The sequence below is a fragment of the Chironomus tepperi genome, unplaced genomic scaffold (genome assembly GCF_022539635.2).
Source record: "Chironomus tepperi strain 1889 unplaced genomic scaffold, CSIRO-AGI_Ctep_v1 contig_298, whole genome shotgun sequence".
In the NCBI taxonomy this organism is placed as follows: Eukaryota; Metazoa; Arthropoda; class Insecta; order Diptera; family Chironomidae; genus Chironomus; species Chironomus tepperi.
This window is the reverse complement of record NW_027226420.1, coordinates 851,602-870,532: the sequence shown is the minus strand read 5'-3', so window position 1 is coordinate 870,532 and position 18,931 is coordinate 851,602. Positions and strand designations below refer to the sequence as shown.

The 18,931-nt window shown below is 32.3% G+C and overlaps 1 protein-coding gene across 6 annotated transcripts in view; it reads right to left on the bottom strand.

The window, feature by feature from the left end:
• The window catches only part of GluClalpha (glycine receptor alpha 1), a 141,233-nt gene extending 122,302 nt beyond the window's left edge, over positions 1 to 18,931 (bottom strand). For 4 of the 6 annotated variants that reach the window (XM_070642502.1, XM_070642507.1, XM_070642506.1 and 1 more), the window contains exon 1: positions 17,613 to 18,931. The gene's annotated coding sequence lies outside the window, so the exon portion shown is untranslated. The remainder of the gene's footprint in view (positions 1 to 17,612) is intronic. The other 2 variants (XM_070642504.1, XM_070642505.1) reach the window with 2 other exon arrangements.

The window sequence follows — 18,931 nt, the reverse complement described above, 5'->3', positions numbered from 1 at the left end:
GACAAATTTTACTCAAACCCTTTGCAAGTTCCACAAAGACGCTTTTTTGGAGCATTCCGAGGAGAGTGTGAAATATTTTAAATTCCATTGAAATAGTGAGTAAGTTGAAGAAATGGAAATGGAAAATAAGGTGCACGAGGAGTATTTACTTTGATCGGAATTGGATGATGGATTGAGTAAATGGGTGGGGGATGTAAATATTTAGCGATATTTAAATGGGAATTAGCCAAAATTTTGTTCATAAATATTTGAAATTTGCTAAATTAAATCAAAAATTAAAGGTTCAAATCCTAGAAATTTTCTTAAAAACTTGTCTTGATATCATCAAATTTTTACTTTTTTGGCCCCCAGATCCAGTCACATTCACTTTCCCAAAATCTCGTTCACCTTCCATCCTGTCCAATTCACATATTGTGCTTTCAATGTCCTCCATCTTTCTTTCATTTAATTGCTTTCCGAGCAAAAAAATATCTCATATGATCATCATGAATCACATACACACAAAAAGCATAGCAGAAAAATCCACAAAAACCAGCAACAACAAAAAAAAGGCGATTTGAGAAGAAAAAAAGTCTCATTAAGACCAAAACGTAATTATTTTCCATTCTCATCTTCATCCAATTGCTTTTCGATATTTTTTTTTTTTTCGGAAGGATGGAAGGATGGAAGGCGAGCTGAAGCTCAAGAGAGGAGCAGAAAAAAATGGATATACGCATCAGTTGACTGATAAAAAATGGTTTTTTACCGAAAACGATTTTTTTGTGCCTGCTCAACCATTAAGTTGCTTTCTTTTAACTTTAAACTCATTTTTTTACTCTCGAAATAATTTTTTTTCATTTCCTATTCCTTTTTTTTCTGTCTCTTCTTCCTCCAATTTCATCATGCGTCATTGATTATAAGAATTGTCTTTATTATTGTGCTGAGTTTTAGGTATAAAGGAAACGACAGAAACGAGAAGCGTCGAAATGTCGAATGTTCAATAAATTTTTTGTTTTTATTTCAAATAAGTTTGTGTCTGTCGTGCGTACATTCTTGTGAATGCGAGTGAGAGAGAGAGATGCTTGAAGTCGTCTGAAAGTCTAAAAGAAAAACATTGAATAGAAATGGTAACTTTAAGGCCCTCTCTGAATGGGAATAAAATGGAAAAGTTTATGTGTGACTTTGGACTTTTCTTTGAGACTTTGCTAATGTGTGGACTATGTCATGAGTTGGAAGTAAACATGATGGCAGTTTGAGCTCTTGTTTGAGATATTTGATTATCGAAAAATGTTGAGGAATATAAATTGACTTGAAATTGACTAGAAATTGTCTTAATGAATGGCTACGATCAGGATTCGAACCTCGAACTTCTTTATTGTTAGTGACCACATCAGATTTAGTTGGTAGCCTGGAAAGTAGACAACTTGACATAATTTCTATGTAAAAACTAGTACCGCAGAGGTCGACTAATAACTAGGACTCGGTCAAGAACTGAAGACCTACATTTCCTGCATTTTAGATGCAGTTTTTGACTGCATCTACAGAGTTTGTCTGATCAACAGTTTTTGACTGTACCTTGTTAACTAGACGTTATATCAAGTTGTAGACTGCGGCATCGCTCAAAGTTGACTAAATTTTGTATTAAATTGTCTTCTCGGGTTCTTATAAACATCCGGTCTACATTGATCTAGTTGCTAAGGTACGAATAACTCTGCCTAATGATTCACAGTTAGTACAGTTATGGATCAACATCTTAATATTTGTTTAGTGCTGAATCAGGTACTTTTTAATCAAGAATTCTTTTAAAATTCAATATTTAACAATTAAAAATTCAACCACAAATCCATTCTAAAGCTAGTAGACACTCATCCTATTTCCACTAATCCCACTAACGTCAACGCCACCCACATTTGTCTATTTCCACCAGCACTTGAATACAAAAATCAAACATAATTAATTTTTAATTAATTTTCATTTCGTGATAAACACCAATGAATGTTGAATGAATTTTGCAGGAGTTCCTTCCTGATGATTTCATTCCATTGTGAATTTAAATGAGTAAAACTGCTACATTTGTGCTATTTTCTTTATTTTGCACCTCCCGCATTCAATTATATCCACAAATCTTTATATCTCATCGATTCTCAATGCTCTCGCACATATATAGCAAAATTTATCGTATTTCGATGAATGTTTGCGTTACGTATTGAGGTCAATCAGTGATAAGAGATGAGATTTCTTTTTTTTTTTTTTCCTTTCCTTCATACATACATTGTGAATCGATGACGATGATATGTATGGAAAAGGATGAGTATGAGTATCTTGGATACATATCGACATGATGATTAATTCTCACTGATATATCACTATATGTCTACATATATCCCCTTTCACATACTCTTTTTTTTAAAGCCCTGAGCCATTCAGTTGAGAAATTCTCACATTCGAAGGTGCTTTACAGTATAACCTTCCACATTTCACTGAGTGAATTATGAGTTACGATTAAGGTGAAAAGTTATAAATTTTTAGAGGTGACGAGAGGGTAGCTGTGGTGATTTTGGTCAACAGATGTGGAATGGATTGATTATATTAAAGGAATATTTTTGTAAAGTTTGAAACGAACTGTGGATTTAAAGGGTCTTTGATGGAATTTTTTAGGCGTAACATCATTTCCATATTTTTTGGATTGTGGAAAATTGGCTAAAAATTCTTTTATGTTGACGATTTTGGTCAATGACTTTATGGTTTGAAAGGTAGTGGAATTGGCTTTTTCACATTTTAATCTATTCAAATGGATTGAGCTGAAGTGAAATCTGAGGTATTGAGAATATGAAAGCAAATCTGTCAATAAGAAATAAAAGCTTCTATGGTCGAGTGAATATCCAACATACAAGAAATCAGAAGCTCTTTTTCTTGTGAAGACGTAGGTTTGATTCCTACCAAGAGGCAGATTTATCAATCTTTGTTGCGTATCCGAAGAGTACACAGGAACTTTAAATTGTCGAGTCTTCTTTTTCATACAATATGTAGGATTTATGATGTGATCCAATAAAACGACAATAGCTGTGTAATGACACTGGATGGAGAAAGAAGATTTAAGTGTGCTTTATCTTACGTTTCCTAACAATTTCTGATAGCTTAGATAAAGAAGCATGCGACCGAAAATCGTAAGACGGTGGTTTGAGTCCCACTTTGGCTTTGTTTGTTGTGAGGAAGTGCACTTTGTTCTCTAGAATCTTGCAAGATTAGTAGTTTTCGAACACAATATCCGAATCGAGTTCCAGCTCTGTTAATAACAAAAGACGCCTAAAATTAGACTATAAACTACAAAACAACTGAAATTCCAATTCTAACTTCAATAAATCCTCAACAAAATTTGAACATCATCCAGAAGAGTTTGTTCTATTGAATCATATGCAAAAAACCCATTTTGGCACTAAATTTTTGTTGAGAAATTTTCACGTTTCCTTCTGAACTCTTCAAATCTAATCTCGTTGTACAAACGACACAAGATGAGACGAGAAAAATGGAAAAACTTTTGAATTTTAATGCAAAAAATGTCAGCACATAAAAACAAAAAAAAAATTAATTTCCAAACTAAATTCGTTTATGTAACGTCTACAAAATATATAGGAAAAGGAGACCAAGAAGAGTCTTAGGATATAAAAAAAGACTCTTTTTATTATTATTATTTCATTTTATAATGCAACTCATGTTCTGCCATCATTTGACATTGCTGACCGAGATTTTGCACTTTATGCTGGATTCTTTTCTTCTTCACTTAATGCATGTTGCAAATTGCATCATGAGCATAGAAAAAAAAATTGCAACTCAAACTATTTTCATGCTATGTTCAGATTTAATTATACATTATTATGCCTAGATGATTCTATGCAATGAACTTTTGTCACTCAGCAATTCATTTTTGTGTGCGAATTTCTTTTTTCTGCATGTGATTTTGGGGCACTTTGCCAACAAACAGATTGATGATGAAAAATAATAATCATGATACGCTTAATTTTCGCACAGCACAATTTCAGGTCAATTTTTTGAAAATGATTTAAGATATTTTCTCCGGGGAAAAAACTGCGAAAACATTTATTAAGCCATAAATTAGACAAAAACGTACATTAATGTTCATTTTATGCTCATTTAATCTACGCCGGATGTATTGACGAGTGTAACGGTTGAAGTGGATTCAGCACATCGTAAAAATTTCCTGTATTTTTTTTTTCTTTTTTTTAATTACTTTACAACATTTTAATTATGCTATTTTCACTTCCCACGACGTAAGTAGGAAAATAATTAGTGAAATGAATTGATTTGCTTGAAATGTTTAGCAATTAATGTGGCTCGTTTGGTGTCGGATTTGTTTAGTTGTTTACTTATGTTTGGACATAAGCAATTCAAGTGATGTCATTTAATGATGAACTAAGTCGAATTGCACAAGTCAGTTAACTGATCTAAAGTCCGAGAGAAAACGGACCTCTGACTTGACATCGGATTCAATTGAAACTCAGCACAACATGACATGATGCCAACATAGCATGGCAAGTTGTCGACATGAAACAGTATGGCGTGGTGTCGGGCCCAAATCAAATCCGTTGTCAAGTCAGAGTCACGCTAGCCTGTAGCCGGATTTGTGATCGATTAACCTACTTGTGCTATTGGAGCAAGTGTCAGTCAATTTGTATTTTATGGATGCTTTAATTTCTTTTTATCACATGATGGTGATACGACACAGATGCCACGACACGCACACATTATGTCCAACACTGGCTAATTACGAGAAAATTCAACAAAAATTAAAAATTAAGACATCTGGTCCGTTCATCAGTTCATCAATCCATCGCCAACTTTCATTAAAAACACATCCTAGTCATAACAGACATAAAGACACACCAGCTAGATTAATCCACACCACCTTCTGAAAAATTGTACACATTAAATTTATAGAAAGCAAATTTTTCCTTCCGTCTTGCTCCTTCCCACTCCCCAATTATTGTGCTCTTTATTGCTTTTCATATTTATTCGAATACAAGCTAAGAAAGTAAGCACACAAAAAAAAAGGTTAGAAGAAGAAAGCACAAAAAAATTTTAATGATTCCGTTAATGGATATCTCAAAAGGCATATTTAGGATAAGCTGAGCATGGAAAAAAAAAGTAAATAAAAAAAAGAATTTCATGAAAAACTTTTATTTTATGTTGGGGATGATGCTGAAGTACATAAATTGATTTTAAATGTTGTTTTATCGCTCAATTTTATACACTTTATCGTGAATGATGCAGAAGTGAACGTTTTAATGTTCTGCAAATTTTTTTTGTGTTGATGCTAGAAAATACTGACGTAAAAGGATTGCAATTGGAATTTGTTTTAGAGGAGATTAGGGAGTTTTTGGTGTTTTTTTTTTTTTAAGAATTGCGGGATTTTTTTGGAGGAAGTTAGAAGTTTAAGATGAAAGTTGGAGATTTCTCAAAGTCGACTTGAATTTTGGATGCAAAAGTCAAAATGAGTCGACTTGACACTGCAATTAGATTTGAATTAACTTTTGCAGCACATCGGCGTCTATATCGTGTTCTTCAGTATACAGGTTGCCCACCATTGATCTACTTATTGTGATCGATGATATCAATTTAATGACTACATTAAAGAACTTCCAACCCGTAAAAAAAAAACTTCATTCTCAGAAATTTTTCATCAACATAATTAAGTCTCATCCAGAAATGGATCAATAAAGAATCCTGAATAAAATCATCTAACCCACATATATCATCAATTATAGTCTACAAAAACTGTCAAGGATGCCCAACTCTTTTCTTAAATTGCTTTTTAACAAAACTTTTACTTCTCGACAGTTTCAAAGAAAACTTTTCTTACTTTTTATTCATCCTTCTTCTTTTTCATTGAGTCAAACGTACACATAGTCATTTAAAATCTGCTTAATGGAGCATCAAATTTTACCAAAGAATAAAGAAAAGTTTCAAGTAAGAAGGAGCAAAAAAAAATTTTTTTTTCTGTGCTATCAACTTATGCAAATGTCTCTAACGTTATTCTCTTTCACTCTCTCCTTCGATTTTTTTTTTCTTTCTTCCTTTTTTCTCTTGCGAGGATGCGAATGAGAGGCGATAAAAAAAAAATTTCATGCGCTTTTCATCCAGCCTGGCGCCATATTCATAGGAGAGAAAAAAAAATATCAATTTAACGTAATCGTGCTAGATTCATTTTATAAGTGATTTGGCTGGTCAAATTTTTACAATCATTTTGAATGAAAATCCATGGATTTTTTGAGTCCACTGCGAAAATGACAGTGGATTAAAGGATTTAAAGATTGAATTATTTCTATTTTTATTCTTAAATCAACGATTTATTCAGTCTGCCTGAAAATATTCTAAATATTCACGACAAATGTTTTACTTAAATTTTCATGGCACTCAGCCATGACATTGGTGACTTCTTATGCCACCTGCCTCTCACTATTGTGGCTTTTGAGACACATCAAAATGTTCTTCTTAATGCATTCTATTTGAAGTCTAGTCAGTAAGGAGGATTGATCATAAATGATGTGTGTCATTGAGATCTAGAATCCCCTTAAATGGGAGGGTTATCAGTGCCGCATTAATTAGGTCCCTGAAGACAAAATTACTGTGCAGCTAAGGCACCTTTTCCGAAAAACACAATTTGTTTGCTAAGGCACCGAAAGGCGCCATGTTAACTGCCAAAATGAAAGCTGTCCTGATTACATCGTGATGGGTGATTTCGATCCCCATTTTACAGTGATTATTGCATTTCACCACATTGTGCTGCTCGGGATTAATGCAATTTTGTATCATCTCGTTAGCATGACATTTCGTTGACCTATCGACTGGATTATCCTGTTCAAGTCTCCAACTCAAAAATGTCTGAAAAATGTCCGAAAGTCACATCATTTATGTTCAGTCCCTCTCAAAAATAAACGAATAAAAAAAGTCTCATCGCCCGTCATGTTTAAAAGCGATTATAAACTGTAAATCTCACATCCATGTGGCGTTTTAAATAAAAAAAAAATGTTCAATAGATAAAGTTAACGAAAACAATAAAGCCTTACTGTCTTTTCTTCCATTTATTGTATTATCCATCCTAGTTTCCATTTGTTACAAACCCGTAGTCACTTCATAAGCACTTAATGGAAATGTTTCACAATCATTTTATCATTTAATGTTGTTCCATCGACAGCCGTGCTTCACTTATACTATGGTGTATAGCATCCGACTCGATGAATGTTAGAGATAGATTGTGAGACAATTTAAACCAAACAAGGAGAAGCTAAAAAAAAATTGTTGTTATTTTTTTTTGTGTGTGCGAATTGAGAGACTTGACGCGCCAAGTGTGTTTTATGATATTCCACAAAAATATCTTTGTTTATTACATTATTCGCATCATTCGTTGTTTTGTGACATTGTCATGTCTCTCATGCTATTTTCAAATAGATATGGGAAGGCATTCTCTAACATAATTTTCTCGGTATTGCTTCATCTGTGATAACAGATTTTTGAGGAAAAACAAGTGTGATTTGTGAGGCAATTTGAATAAATTATTAGGTCTTTTTTTTTTTGGATATGATGTCGGGTCGACTTTATGACCCGAAATGATTTGACCGAGAAGCTTCCTTTTCTTTTGGGAGGAACTTCTGAGAAATTATTGTAAAGCTGTGAATACCCAATTATTTTATTATATCAAATTTACATCAAGTTCCTGGAAGCATACTCTGTAAAATGTTCTCATTTTTCATCAAGAAATGCGCATCAGCCAATCAACCATCCATCATCACATCTATTCCTGATATTGAATCCCCTCACAAATACAATCAAATTTCAAGGAGAACGACGGAAAGATGAAAAATGATTTTTTTTCTTTCTCTTTAAGCCCCCCATTTACATCCACTGTATTATTTGACTTGCATTTTACATTGTATGAGAATGTGTACACGGTATACAAAAAGTGCTTATGAGATTTGCTTGCTCTCGCCTCCGTTGTTGTCAAATTCTATAAAAAATTCTTGATGCTGTAAATACGAGAAGTCTTTTGTGACGTGCTCGTGTAAAAGTGGGCCTATATATGCTGTGCAAAAATTATTCATCATTGATAATGACGATATTGCGTTATAAAAAATGGTTTCTGCAGTAACTGAATTTGTATATCGCATTTCCTTAACATATATACACAATATCATTAAATTTTGTTTTGTTTTTCATATTTTGGAATGTAAGATAAGATATTGATGCCTCAATATCTATTTCTTGTTATTATGAATGTTGTTAGGTATGAGATGGAAATTTTATGAGGAGAAATTTTCATTTCTATCAAATTTTGGAACTGTTTGTTATGATACGGCTAGCGAGGAGAGTTACTATGACTATGGTAAGACTATGGTAGAAATTAATTCTGGACCAATTAGGCTAGTTAATGACTTAGCTGTCTAAAACGTAGAATTCGAAGATGAGTCTAATTGAATTGAGTCGAATCAAAAACAATCCTGTGCAGCACAATACAGTCTCTAGCGCACCACTACATCACCGTGATGATAACAAGACAATAAAGTGCCATGACAGTACTATGACGGGCTCATTTGACCAATATTTAAATTAAGAATCACAACGCGGTCGTTAGGACATCGATATCTCGTCATGTTGACAGCAACATCTCAAAATAATGTGTAAGTGTTCTAACGAAACTGATACTGCTTTTTTTAGCTCAGTTTGACAGCAATAAATAAGATTTTTTATGTCATGTTGAGCAATAAGTCGGTTTTAAGTAAATTTAAAGTAATATCCAACAGTATCATTAATTTAACTTGAAGTCGGCTAATAAAATTGCTTATAAAAATCAAATTGTCTGAAGCGGACTTTAGGTCAACTGAAAAATAATATAATAGACTTCTAGTCTTTATACAATTTGCTAATTTGGGCTTCTAGCAATAAACCCGAGTGTCCCCGTCAATAAGAATGAGATTTAACCAGTTTAACAAGTTAAAGGCAGGATAATGTCTAGTTCTCACAGTTATTTGTCCTCTCGAGAATTCTACGCACAATCTACGCCTTAGACGACAGCATTTGAATAATCTCATACTTATCAACATTCCTACACAAAGAAAGTAATCCGATAATAAATATAATTTCTTTATAAATGTACAATCTTTATGGTTTCGGTTTCTGTTTCTCATGTGCGAAATCTTTTAATGAAAATCGCTAAAACAAAATTTTCGCGAATATTTACGCCCACGTAAATTCTAATTTTATATGAACCTGCTCGTGTATTTTAGCACATTTTGTTTGTTTATTCATGACTTCAAAAAAACATTATTTGGTTTTAATTCACTCATAAATTTTCATCAAATTTAGACGACAATACACATTTGTGGATTTCTTCATGCAAATATTTGTTCAATTTTTGTTGATATTTAAGTCCATTTGGATTTTTAATTTAGTTTAAAATATAAACAAGTTTTATTTAGCAATAACAAAAATCTTCTCATCTGGCCATTATTATACACTATAGCTCATCATGTGGTGTATAAATTAGCATTAAATATTTAAATCAGATTTGGCAGGTTGTTAAGCATCTGGATATTATTTGAATGATTTTGATGAATTTTGCTGCATCATTTCGTTGTGCTTATTGAAATTTGATTTGGAGATTGAGTTAAGTTGTTTAATAAGATCAAACGATGCTGATGATGAGTTTAAATACTGCTTTATTATTCCTCAAATTGACTTAAAATTAGAATCATGTTTCAAGAAGTATTAAGAAATTTAAAGAGTTTCGACCCACATTCGAATACTTTTACAAATGGTTTGTAAGGTTCAAGCAACCAGCCTACACAGCAACTCTTGGAAATGCTAAATGCCATAATCTAAGTAAATATACCACTGACAAGCGACCAGTGCTACTTGTATATGCCATAGTGTATATCAAAAATAAATCGAATCTAATTAATCTATAGCGTAGCAGCTAACTACTAGCAAGGTATAGTAAGGATATATATCTGATAATACCTGATTGTACCCGATTATTTCTGACATCAGCATAACCCGAATAGCACAACTTGTTTAATTGATCAAAAATGCAGCCCTTGCTTGACCAGCATGACTCTGACTTGATGACAGATTCGATTTAAATTAAGCACCATGTCAGGACCACGCCGGCCTAGTGCTAGATTTTAGATTTTTGGATCAATTACCGAACTTATGATATTCGACTAAGGTAAACAAGACCTAACAACTCTCCAAGATGTCAATTCACCATCAAAAACACAAGTACATCCAATAAAATTTAAATTTTCTAATAAAACATTTCCCATCCCATCCAACAACAAGAAAGTCATTAAATTTTACAAACAAAGCCAGACAAGTCATCAAATACGATTAAGTTTCAATAAAAGACAATTTCACATCCATTATGAATTTTCTCACAAATCCTCACTCGTTATTGTCAGGCACATTTTGATGGCTTTTCTGAAAGCACTTTATGAAATTTTGTCAAGCATATCAGCTTACAATGAGGTTTTTTGTCTTTTTTACTTATTAAAAAATTTCAATATTTTCATCACTTTACGTCTTTGTGTATTTATAGCACATCGTTATGTGTCATATAAATTTACGATATTATGCATTCATATTATGTCTTATTCTCGCATGATGTAAATATATTTCTTTTTCATTTCTTCTAGTGCCTGTGTTATTAATGAGTACTAGAAAATCTCTGAGGCTGAAAAACAGTTTAAGAGAAAATTAGAAAGAATTTTCACAGAACGAGAGTAGCTCATACACGCATCGGACGTGATGTAATGTGAGTTCATTTATTTTGACGGATTTATGTAGAAAAATTTGAGGATTTACTTGATGCTTGATATTATTAGGCATATTAGAGAAATATGGTGAGTATAGCAGGTGTGTGGATGTGAAAAAATTCAAACTATTCTTATTGGTTGTTAAATTTCTGGTCGGTACATGTTGGATTGTGGTCTATGTGGCAGATAGGTGGTTAAACCCGAGCGATGCAACATTGTGACGTCGTCAAATGACTGTCATAAGTCGGCAAATCTTCATGACATCATCTTGACATTGTGATGACGTGTCGCTCACGATATGTTTAACATCAAGCGGCAGTTGCTTTGAATATGCATGTCAAATGGCATATGAGCATGTTCTAAGTAATCGTTTGCTAGTTCTAAGCATACAGCTTACTGTGCTGCAATATGAAAATCATTTCAATGTGTGCCGACCGGGATTGTGACGATTAACATTCAACGTCCATTCCTTTAGGTATAATTCTTGAAAAATTCCTCAAATTCCAACAACATCTCATTCCATAATTACTTTAGTGACCATCTTCACATCATTCTTTAATTCCATTAAAATCTCACAATCCAAATTGACATGTCGGAATTTAAAATTTCTTCAATCCACAGATTTTTTTCTCTATTTAATAGCAATCACAAACCGTAACTCACAAAAGCATCAAATCTGACCTTCCAATTTACTTGTTCCTAATCAATTTTGATTTTCCTTTTTTTACCAAAAAAAATATATAGCCTAGAGATGGAATTGAATTAAAAATACATATAAAGGACCGAGAATGATTTATGCTTCTGTTAGAATTGGAAAATTCAAACTTTGGATGTTCACACAACCGTAACATGAAATGTCCTCAGGTATGTCCATTTTATCCTCTTCTTCTTTTTATCAATGACTTCTTTTTTTGGCTATTCAATCCCAGCAATTATTTAATTTGTAAAGATTGGACAGTAGTAAGCATGAAAAATTTACAGACGATAGAAAAGGTCACTGCTTAATGCTTATGGATGTTTTTTGAAAAATAGAAATTGGAAATTAAATTTTTATACAATTTTAATTTTGATGGATGAAAAGTAAAGTTTCTTTCAATTTGCGGACCTTTCGGTAAAAAAGGAAGATTTTTTTTTGGTCTGTAAATTTCGTACTTAAACATGCTCCATAATTCATGACAAAAAAATCTCCACCTCCATATTTATTTTTTATAACTTCCAGCATGGTCCCTTCACGCACTTAACAAAAAACAACAATATCCTTTTTGTTATGGTTAGATAAGGGGGTTGATAGTAAGTTATGTCAATCAAGAACTGGTTTTAATGTTTTCGGGTGATAGAGATAGCATTGCACTGACTACTGTTGTCATTTAATGAGCAGTGATATGAAATGGTCGCAAAAGTGATGGTAAATAGATAAGGAATCAGCTTGAAATTTGAATTTGGACTAGAGTGAGTATTTTACGCAGAAATAATACCTTTATGGAGATTCCGGGCTGCGCTATGGCAATTCAGCTAATTGTTTAACGAATAAGGGTGGCCTTATTGCTTCTAGTCTATAAAGGAAGGCTATGAGTCGAGTCTACACTAAATATGATTTAAAAAGGAGAAAAAGTGAATATTATCTCTTGCCAAAACTCGGAACTCATGATCGCAGGTTCAGTATTTCAATGATTAGGTACCGAAGTACTAAATCATTCAGCTATCAAGTAACTTCAAGTTGAGTTTGAATTTTGCACAGATATAGATCATAATTGTTATATCCTGCTTCTAAAGTCAGTAATTTTCTAACTGCTGGGAACTAAAACCTTTAAAAATTCTCAGCAGTCAGCCAGCAAATAGCAAGTATTTGCTACTATAAAAGTATAAAATTTCACAAATTACTAGAAATAAAAAATTACAGCTTTTTCCATATCCCAAATAAATCATAGACATCACAAGTAAATGACCATCAAGACTAAACATATGAATTTATAGCCTGTCGCCTGACAACCCATACCCTAAAATTGAAATCAATTTCACTCAAATGAATTTCATTTTTTTCTGTCACTGCTTTTGATGTTCTTATTACTTACACCATGCACAATATTTTCCTTAATTTTATCTCTGAGGATTTTGTACGTAATGGACGGGGAGGCTTAATAGAGTTGTCTTGTTATTACAAAGATTGTCGTTTTTTTTGGACAATGGCTTGATTTTAGGGGATTGCAAATTGGAAACATTTTGTTAGTGACTTTATGTTGGAAGACGTTTTCAGAATTTTAAAGCACTTTGGTATATCCAAAATATTTTCAAAAATTTTGAAGTTCTTCTACTTTCATTTAACTTTATGGCCAATAAAATTACATTGTACATTGACCAAGAAATTCGTAGAGAATTCCACAAAGTAAATCTACAGTGGCCATTCCACAAAGCATCTTCATACTTAAAAATCCATTGGTAAATCCCCCAACAATGTTGCAACAATACACAATCAAAAATTGATTATTAATTTTGTCCATCGAAGCAAATGAAACTAATTTAGCGTAAATCCTCAATAGCTTTATTTTCATTTTCATTCTTATGGATCTTTCTCCATCTTTTTTTTGCATTCCTTCCTTTCGATATCCTAAAGGTCGTTAATAGCTTTTGAATAATCATGAATAGAGGATAAGGTTAAATCTACAGATAAAGTGCACTGAAATTTTTCGATACAAAAATTTTTAACAGTGTAAACAAATTTTTAAGTTCTTTTTTCTCTAAATCTGTTTTTTAAAGTATATCGTGACCAGGAATTTCGATTAAGATTTTAATAACTATTGTGTTGCTCTCATTATTTAAAGACAAAAGTTTCTGGTTCCTTTTAAAATCAAAATTAAATTTTGTAAACAAACGAAAATTGTTTTGTAATAATGAGTTGGAATATTAACCGAGAAACGCTATTTTTGATGAAATTCTCATTAACTAGACATGTTTAACAAGCATAATGAGCATAAAAATGAAGCAGATAACAGCGGAAATTGACAAAATGAGTTTTCTGTTGTCAAACATTTGTCTAAATTTGGAAAACTAAAAATGAAAAAAAGAGTAATTTTTATCTATTAACCGAGAAACATTTTTGAATTGAAATAACTCTTTAACTAAAGCTTCAAATTAGCTGATTACTACTCAAAATGATAGATTCTATATTTCTTTTTATGTTAAATACCAAAATGCATATGTAAAGCACTTAATTTTGAAAAATTTTGAGAAAAAGAAAATCAAGTCGAAAAAGTCTTCGGTAGATTTAACCATAATCAAGCTTTATTGTCCTTAACATCATTGAAATAACTTTTCAAGCTTCTTCTATCTTCCTTTAAGGAATATCATGAATAAAATTATCATTTTTAAATGCAATTTATTGTTATTTATAATCTTGAGACTTTTTCTTATTCTTTCTTCTGTTTTGTACGTCCATAATTGATATAAAAATTGAATCTTAATTTTGTTAAGTAGATGCAATTAATGTCGTTATTTTGGAGTGGATTCTTCGATGTTGAAGTTGGTTTTTGGGAGATTTAAGTTAAAAAAGGGCAGATCTGGCCATGTTCGACTGTGTCCAGGCACAGTTTGGATGTGGTACATGGCCGAAACCGCACACGACGTAGGACAACAATGAAAATGACGAAATCCACAATTCGAGCCATTATAACCCATACAGTACAGAATATCATTCAATTTGGAGCTTCCTAAGTCCAATCGACTGCACCATCCATTTAAAGTCAGCTTTAGAACTCAAATAACCTTCAAATTCCAACAATAGCCACGCAGCGTTGCTTCTTTACGTTCCCATCCCTCCTAACCCCATTTACCTAACATCATAAGTAAGCGACCCCCAATGACAAATTCTAAATATCCCACATCAACCAAAACAGCTATAAATTATTCCAAAAAAAACTGCACTCTCCTGACACCAAAATGACAATTCCAACAAATGCGATGAAATATTTCAAAATTTCCACATGACCTTCTTTCTCATGAAAATCCATTATCTCATAGCATCAGCAAAAATAGTTTTCATACCAAAAATGTTTATTAATGTATCTATTATTAATATTTATTAGACTCATTATGTTGAAAAGGTCATGAGCTGGCTTCTCTCAGTCGCAGACAAATACACTATCTGTGGGTTAAGTTTGAAGATTAAATCAGATAAAGAGCTCTTTCCATTTTAATGGTTTGTTTGGATTGAGTTAACTTGAATAATGTATAATTGTTTGAGATTGAGTTTATTGATGTTTTAATTATTAATGTAAAATTGGGAAGAGTTTTGGATTGAGTGTTGGGGATGACCTGGATTTTTGGATTGGATTTAGAGTTCGAGTTGATTTTGATTGATTAAAATTTAAAGTGGATTTTTCACTTCCGAATTCCGGTAGCTTAATTTTATATTTGTAGTGCTGCTCCGTTCAAAATTCAGCGGTGCTTCTTTGAGACTCAGATACCTGCCCAAGCAACACAAAGCCTTCATTTTCAATTCATATGGAGTTCACACGAAGATTGAAGCTCATGGATTTGCTTACTTAAAAAATGACCAACTTCCTGCTTCATTCAACAATACCCTCACGGCAGCATCAAAATCCCAGAATATTCACAATAATTCTTAGAAACCAACAAACCAAAATTCACAAGAAAAATACACAAATGTAAATAAATCGTCACAAAAAAGGATTATTACTCTTCTGTATGGGTGTAAAAATACATTTTAAAGTGTCTAAAATGCTGAATTGTGACACTATAGTAAGAATACTAACCTACATCAATTAAATCTTCTCACAAAATGTATCATAAAACTGATATATACATAAGTAAGTACTAAATTAAATATTTAACGATTTACGTGGAAATAAGAAATGAAGAACGATTTTAGACGGTATTTGAGGAATTATTAATAGATGTTGAATTTGTCGTGAAGTTTGAATTTTGTCAAATTATATGAATAAATTGAGGAATAGTCATAGTTGATGCTGAGAAGATAGGCCACGAATTGAGCTTGCCCCAGGATTTTTTGAGTCATAGTCTGAGTAGCACAATGCAGGAATTATGCCGAGTCATGGATTTTGGATTGGTAAGCTGAATTGGTCAATTCGAGAAGTAAGGATAGAAGCTGATAATAAATGATAACCTTCAATTTTGCACCCCAGAGTCATGATGTCCTGAGAAAATGCTGAATTTTCCCTCAATCTTTAAGTTGAAGTCCTTTTGTAGGGTGAAGGACAGTATGTAAGTTAACTTGAAAAGTACAACATATTCGATAAGAAACTGCTACTTAGATGTCATAATGGCAAAACTCGATGTCTACCTGAAGACACCATCACGACTAATTTCGACCAACTCGGGTAAATCACATAACTATTAACCAAACATACACCAATTTATTTTATTTTAGCACTTATAGTATGAGCAGCAATTTCAAAATTCCATATTTCCCCATAATCATCTCCACCTCCATCATGCAAGAGCCTTCATAAAAAATTCACTACCAAATTATCTTTCAATTTAAACTTTCTGGTAAAAAAGATTATTTTTTTGTTCATTCCACAAAACCAATTTGTGTAAAATGTCTACTCCAGCATGCCACAGAAAAATGACCAGATGTTGAATTGAAAATTGCTGTTAACAAACTATTGTTCTCGGAACATAACAAAAAAGTTTCTTTTTTTTTTTTTGTTCTGTGTCATTCCTGATGTTTCAAGTTATCATCCTCAAATCAATTGTCAATTCGTATGATGTAGGCTAAACTATTATGTAATACGTGTGTTATTATACCTACAGTAGATGGATAATATGATGAGGGTTCCAATGACTATGATAAGAACTCATTTTTATTTAAGGTAAGCTGCTTAAAATACTTTATGACAAAATATTATCCAAATAAATGAGAGATTTACAAATTTGTATAGTCTTTATGGATGGAATTTCCAGTAACTTTGACAGAACTTCATGCGGTTCCTTGCAAAATGATTTGTGAAAATAATTTTAAAGTTTTTTCTTTTACAATTGGAGATGACACTGTCATTTTTCAAACAATATGTATGAAAATTTTCATTTTCATGTTGAGGTAACATTGGTTGTCTAATGGAACTCATGAAACTTTTCTATCTATTCAACAGAAAATATCTGGTTTTCACAGCACGAAAATTTGTCTCAAATATCAAATGAAAAACTTTGAATTTTTTGTCATTTAATTCAGGTGTGGGCAACCTGTGTGTCGTGGTACATTAGAACATGATATAAACAGTATGCTGAATGCAATCTCGGTCAAGGCTTATCACCAAGAAGTGCCATGACACAAAAAAGGTTGCCCACAACTGACTCTAAATTGTTACAAAAGAAATTCGATTCAATTTCTGTTTGCGGGTACGAAATGACTAAGTCTGATGAGAATTTCGTCGAAATCAAAGTGGAAATGTTATCAAGGCATGAGATATAGGTGTGCAAAAATGTAGAAAATTTTCTCAATTGACAAAATAGAATTTTCAATAAAATATCACTCAATTTTGCTCCCATTCGCCCATAGATACATACGATTATTATTCAATCTAAAGGCAACAACACACATTTTTTCGTCCCTTTTTTATTTCCATCCGTATATCCACACCACAAGAATTTCATTCACTTTCAATCACAAAAAAATATTTTTATTTTCATCCTCACAAGAATCATACAAATGTGTATGTATGTTCCATCAATCCCTAGATTCTCGAGAATATATTTCATCATTCAAACATGATGGAATGAGTTAAGGTCGACAGCTATGGAACAAAAAAATAAAATAAAATGATTTCTTACCTTTTTTATATTCTCACTCGAAATAAAAACAGCACACACTGACTAGTTGGTACTGTAATCTAATCTCGTATTGGGTTGACTTGACTTGTTCTGCTAATAAATTACAAACAGACTGTGGATGTCCCTTTTGGCGTGAATTTTTTACTTTTATATTTTTTTGAGGATAGAGACACACCGAAAGATGAGAAATTATTAAGCATGAACCATTCACGAGATTTTCTATTTTTTTTTTGTGTACAAATATTTTTTCACACACACTCACAATATTCGCCCCGACTTGGCCTAATAAAACGGCGACGGGGCGGAATGGGGTGGATATATTTTGCGAATGAAAAAAAAAATCTGTGGTAAATTTTTTTATTTTTTTAAAGATTTTTTATATATTTCAACTAATCCGTTTAATGTTCTTTTATGTCACTATGGTCAGCATTTTTCTAAGCTAAGAAATTTTCATTTTTTTATTCTCATTTAATATTATATCTTGCCGTACAGCAAACACTACAGCTTTATTTTTATCACTCGACTTTTTTTTTTATTTCAACATTTTTTTTTATTTTATTTTTTTGAATAAATTTTTCACATTTTTTTTTTTCAATTAAATTTCATGGATCAACAATGGTTCACAATTGTCATAATTATGCACAGCACTTTGTCGATGGAAATTTTTATCTCTAAAAAATAAGCACAAAAATTAAAATTAAAATTCACTTTTTTTTTTGGTTCTTCTCTTAAGGATGTCTTTATCTAATATTATTTTATGTACCCGGGGTAAGAGGAGAGCTTTTTTGTTACCCGAAACTGAACTGATTACAAACGCAGACAACACCTGACTAAAAATCGATTTGGCCTGGATGCTGTTGGACTTTTTTTTTTCTTTCCTTTCCTTTCTCTGTTTTCCAATTTTCGACGACTTTTTCCTACCCAATTCTCACTCATACACATACACACAACAGATACGGAATCTGAGTTGATATATTCGCAAAATTGGAAGAGAGATTTGTGAGAGGAAAAATGAATTGTGTGAGACCTTCGGTTCCTCTTCTATTTGTTGTTGCCTTTTCCGCTTCTTCCTACTTTTTTTTTCTCTTCTTTTTTTTCTAAGAAAGGAGCTTAAGGATGGTGCTGTCTTGTTTTCTCGTTTCAACTATCTTTCTTCCTGCTTTTGTCACTTTTTTCCATTAATTTATTGTTCCTTTATGAATTTTTCGATAATTTTGACTAATTTCCATTCAGCTTCACGCACAAAATTTGATAAAATTTGTGTATATTATGAAGAAATGTTTATTCGCGCTTCCTCTACGATCGGTCTGAATTGGGCG